At 30.7% G+C, this 6,000-nt stretch overlaps 1 protein-coding gene across 4 annotated transcripts in view; it reads right to left on the reverse strand.

Moving 5' to 3' along the window:
* LOC146992905 (uncharacterized) overlaps positions 1-4,519 on the reverse strand; it is a 154,497-nt gene extending 149,978 nt beyond the window's left edge. The window contains exon 1 of one of the 4 annotated variants that reach the window (XM_085809594.1): positions 4,363-4,519. The gene's annotated coding sequence lies outside the window, so the exon portion shown is untranslated. The remainder of the gene's footprint in view (positions 1-4,362) is intronic. The other 3 variants (XM_085809596.1, XM_085809593.1, XM_085809595.1) reach the window with 3 other exon arrangements.
* Positions 4,520-6,000: the final 1,481 nt, after the last annotated feature.

Here is a 6,000-nt window from a genome sequence, read left to right on the forward strand (position 1 = left end):
GTTACTTTTGTGTTAGGAAAGCATAACATTTAAAATATTTTTTAAAAAGCCAACTTTTTGATAGTTAAAACTGGTGCTTTTAATATTACATCACATGAGTCTTGACATTTTACCATATGTCAACTCTGCATATTATTATAAACTCCACCACCCCCCAAGGAAAAAAACATTTTCAGTAGCATGAGGTAAACTCTTGGTGTTTCCTTTGCTAAGGAGATCAAAATTGCCATGGTCTAAAAATACTTATTTACCTCATATTAGAACTAAAGGGATGTGTAATTGCATGAATTCATAGGTTCAAATCAAGACCAAAATCAGGTTTCATTATTGCTTTTATAACATTTTCATAATTTGTCTGACTATAAAAAATATAATGTTGCTTAGATTATGGAATATATTGCTTATAATTTAGAGTTCTCAAATTTTGTAAATCTTACAACCTAATAGCTGTATATGAATAACCTTCACTGAGTATTATTACTTTTATTAATAGTATGTTGACATAACAGTCGACTTTTTATTTTAAATTTTATGCAAATTTTCTACATTACTTAAACATTTTATCTAACAGAAATCTGAATTTTTTGTAATAAAAACTCTATAATAAAAGTAAGAGTACAATTTATATATAAAAATTTGACTACATGGCAAGCACTTAGATACTGATTTCAATATCTTTAAATGTTATTATCGTAAAGTTTAGATATATTCTTATTAAGTTAAGATATAATTTTATTCTATTATAAAGTTTAGATGTACAGAACAGAAGGCACTCTTGTGCTCACTTGACTCAGTTAACCACTTGTGGCAAGATAACTTATGATAACAATTAAGTTCAAATGTAAAATTTAAATTCAAATAAATTTGTAGCCCAAAGGCTGCACAAATCAATTTAATGCAAATATGGTTAAAAACTTAACTGGCATGGAATTCAACTATCAGCAATTATAATGCAAGGCTGAAGACTACAAATCTTTTCTTATCTAGCAACCTATGTGGCATCAAAAGGCAAAACACGGTTTGTTTTACAAAATAAAAACTTCATTTGGATTCTGGTGAGAAAACGGATGGAGGAAACTGACAGTAAAGATCCCAAGCATAAAATAACTCTGGTTACAAAATAAAGGAACGTTACAATATACTTTGTTCCCTGATTAATTATTCAGTACATGAAATAGTGTACTGCATTTTTGTATTTAGTTTATTTAAATGCTTTCCAAAACTGACAGGATTTTGCAAACATATTGACCATATTTTTCAACCTATAGATGCAACACTTCTTCTCTTCAGAAGTAAGATTTAGAATTAAGAAATAAGAAATTAAGAGAGAATTATGAATAGAAAATAAATACATATGCTGGCTAGCAGAAGATGGATGCCTTCATAAAGTACTTTTTAAGAGAAACTGGCTCAGATTCACATTACATCTACGGAAAACTACTAAAACTCCCATATAGCCAGCCTGAACTACCACTGTTCAGTGGCTATCACTCCACCACTAGTGGATTCCAATGACTGTTCGAATTTTTTACAGAAATCATCATTTACGATGATTGTTGTATTATTACCATTGGTACAAAATTTACTCATTATGATAATTTAATTTTATCTTTTAAATTATAATCATAAATTACTTGTAATAAATTGAGGGATTAAAAAATACACACTTCTTAATATTTTTACCATTTACAATATTTAATCATAAAAAATATTTCTAACACTGGTACAAAACTTGCCCATTATAATTGAAGGTTGATCTTTACAATATGGTAACTGGTAGTTTGGCGACATTTTGGAGGCGATAAAGGTTACTACCTGGGACTTTGGTAATAATGTGAGCAGTACTCAGTTCCGATTACGCATTATTTTGCACGAGGGAAATGAGATATCATGGGATATGTCAGGTGATATTAATGGACGAATTACGGTTCTTTAATCGGAAAAGGGGGGAAATCGGGAAAAAATGTGGAAATTTTGTATTTAGCTTTATTCTGTGTCGTGTGAAACAGTGTTGTGTAATTTTTGGATCCCATGGCCCTAACTAAAGTGATTCGAAATGGGTATTTAGGCATTGTGATAAAGAGAAGTTTGCTTTTTATTTAGCGGAGGAAGTATGGAGGAAAAATTTGCAGAAAAAATCTTTGAATAATTTTATTGAATGAATTAGAAAAGTGTATCCGCCACGTAATCAAGATTCTGAAGAAGATTAGGTAAGTTAGTATTTTTAATTATTTGAGGATATTATTTTTATGCATTGTTCTAAATGTAAGGTGGAAAGGAATTTGGTATTATTGGGAAAATTGTTATTAGCAATGATTTAGTTTAAAGTAATTAGGATTGTAAGGTAATTTTTATTAATTTAATGTATGTGCTCATTTATATTTTAAGTAGTGTTTTTGAATTCAATTATATTTTAATGAAATGATAGTTATTTTGTGAATTTTATGTTTGTAGGAATTTGGTATACGTTTAAGTTGAAATAAACGTGCATGGAAATAATTTAAATATTTGATACTAAGTATTTGTAATACTTGCGGTATGAATTCGTTGGTGACGTGTATAATGTAATAGATGATTTAGAGGTAAAAGGTTTTGGATATTTTATTTATTTTATATGTGGAAATGTTCATGTTTGTAAAGGGTAAATACTTTTTCGCGATCAGGTAATTTCATATATGTTCTTTTTACCGGGTTTAAAGATTGAGAAAATTGTCATGTATTTTTGTGAAATTTTTCTAATTTATGAGAAAAAAGCAGTGTACATGGATATACTGAAGAGTGTGCGCAATGCCATTTTTGTGCAATTCTGGGATGTTTTTTTAAGTAAAAATAAGTCGACGTGTACATGGTTTAGTGATATTTTAATTAAATGATAGTTATTTTGTGAATTTTATGTTTGTAGGAATTTGGTATACGTTTAAGTTGAAATAAACGTGCATGGAAATAATTTAAATATTTGATACTAAGTATTTGTAATGCTTGCGGTATGAATTCGTTGGTGACGTGTATAATGTAATAGATGATTTAGAGGTAAAAGTTTTTGGATATTTTATTTATTTTATATGTGGAAATGTTCATATTTGTAAAGGGTAAATACTTTTTCGCGATCAGGTAATTTCATATATGTTCTTTTTACCAGGTTTAAAGATTGAGAAAATTGTCATGTATTTTCGTGAAATTTTTCTAATTTATGAGAAAAAAGCAGTGTACATGGATATAGTGAAGAGTGTGCACAATGCCATTTTTGTGCAATTCTGGGATGTTTTTTTAAATAAAAATAAGTCGGCGTGTACATGGTTTATGTGTATGTGTTATTTTGAAAAACGCGTAAGGTGTATGGTATTGTGCACTTTTTCCCAATTTTGCAGTGAATATTTGTCATGATTAAGCAGTTTTGTTTGATAAAATTTCTAGCATAAGTGTAATTCGGCTAGTAGATTGTTGGAAGAAGTGTTCAGTAGATAAGAAGAAAAGAAACATGTCTTTACTTCGTGAAGACAAAATGGCGGCGGGGAAAAAAAATAGAAGGTTGCTGTAGGAGTGTTGGTTGCCAAATTTTCACCAAAAAATCGCCAAGTTACCATAATGTAAAGATCAACCTAATGGAATTTGATTTCCTTCACTTTGAAATATTTTTTTATTTTCTTTTAATAACAGAATCTAAGAAACTAAAGTTTTAATTTAAGTTAAGAAAGTTAATTTAAGAAAAACTTATTAGTACTAGTTTGAAATGCATTTATTAACCTTTTGTAAATTTCATTATTCATAAACATAAAAATTAACCTTTTGTAAATTTAAAATATTAGCTAAGTACTAATATAATAAAATATAAATATGAACTAACTACTTAAAATATTAATGTTTAATACATTATATTTTGTAATTAAAAATAACATTTTGTAAATTTCATTATTCATACCATAATAATTGTCATAAATTTATTTACAGTAGTGTTTCAAGAATTTATCATAGCACTACTAGAAATACTGAAAATTAGAGAAAGACTGTTTATTCTGATTAAGAGCTTATTTTTTAGGATTGTTGTTTAGTCTAGATCGGGTTTTGTTGACAATCCGCCATTTTTTTCCGATCTTCAAAACCGGGTCTACCTTGGCGACCGAAGTTTTTCGTCAAATAATAAAAAAATCGCCAAAAGATCAATACTAAAGCTGTTCCCATATTTATCATTCCGTTCACTCTGGATTACATCCTATATATTTTCTACTACTTTTGGTTTTAACTGCGCTACAAGATAGTTAAATTTAGTCTGATTCTGGCTAATATTAGCAACTGAGAACTCTGCTTCAAACTGGAACCAAATGTCCGAGTTTCTTCCAAAAAATGAGGAATTTTAATGCTTACTTTGCGGTAAACTCTTTACCAGCAGTTTCCAAACAGGACTGTCCGTCTACCTAATTCAAAATAACTTCAATTAATTCATCATAATGAAAGACGCCGTTAGAGAGTCAGAAACCGCCAAACCGAACTGTTCTTTACAATTTTCTTGTTGCCAATCTAGAGAAACTAAATTTCGAATAAAAAATTAGATAAAATGAGATGCATTCCGCAAGAGAAGAAGCGGGAAAATGTCGTCACGTGTTTACGATCGGAACAACAACATCCGCATGTGCTAGACATCTTAGGGCCCTATTCACGACAAAGAGCGTAAATAACGATCTTCTCTTAACGGACGACTGCTAAATTTCACGGCTCCAGTAGCCGTAAAGACTGTTGGTTAAATTGGGACCGTCGGAGGGATCCTTACGTAAGTAACCTTGGTTCGAGAGTTGGGGGAAGTTCGTTAAAATAAGCCAATCATATTACACGGTCGCCGATTTTTCGGATGGCCCAAACTTTCCTTTTACTATCGATAAGCAGACGTATGTCATCGAAAATGAAATGGCCGTTGTTTATCGATTACGAAGGTTTTAATGTTTTGGATTCATGTATAAACTTTGTCAGAAGGAAAATGAATATCGCGAAACCTTGCGACTTAAAGGAATACTTTGCAGACACGAAGTAGAAACTGTTAAAAAAATTTACGGCTAAATCGCAGAATAGGCTGCATCAGTCGATGCTGTATTTACTTCTCTTATGCTTGGACACGCCTTTTTATGACGTAATATTGGTTACGCCTCTCCTTAAAAACAAGTTATAAGTATGCTATAGGGCCCTATTCACGACAAGGAGCGTAAATAACGATCTTCTCTTAACGGACGACCGCTAAATTTCACGGCTCCAGTAACCGTAAGGACTGTTGGTTAAATTGGCATTCGTGACAACGACCGTCGGAGGAATTTTTACGGTAAGCAACATTCGTTCGAGAGTTGGGAAACTTCGTTAAAATAAGCCAATCATATTACAGCTACTAGAGACATAGGTTGACTCATCAGCCATGTTCAACCGTGGGCCTCGTATTGTAGCCACGCTTTAGAGTTGTATTTCAGGTTTGGGGTGCCATTTTTGGCACTTTAGCGGTGTTCGCTAAAACGTTATTATTTAACATTCTAGGGTATCCAAGCTTCCGATTTTTTGCATTCATATAAAGATGTGTGGCTTTTGTCCCCTTTCTTTTCTCTGCAGTTCAGCTTCATTCTTGTATTTTTTTTTTAAACTGCCAAATTTCTCATATGATTTAAGTTATTTTGAAAGTTTCTAAAACATTTTCATATATTAAATTTCACATTTGTATATTAGTTAAAAATACTTTCTTTGTTGAATTTTCAATTTTTACTTGTAAATACATGCATAATGTTAAGCATCTCAAAATCTATTTTTTGACAATAAATTCCTCGCAGCTGTATGCTTAAATTTTTATGAGGTTGTACTGGATTTATAATCATACTTTCATAGTTATTTAACAATTTTCCTTTTAGAATTCAAGGTAATTTTATGTGTCATATAAAAATTAGACGTCTCTCAGTGCTCTATTTCAATGATAATTCTTAATTTCTGAGCTATGGCATTTCAGTACTGATGGAGTTAAGCATATTACTTTTA

Source organism: Stegodyphus dumicola, chromosome X2, assembly GCF_044657685.1.
Source record: "Stegodyphus dumicola isolate Sdum_Otavi_A_Nest chromosome X2, ASM4465768v1".
NCBI lineage: Eukaryota > Metazoa > Arthropoda > Arachnida > Araneae > Eresidae > Stegodyphus > Stegodyphus dumicola.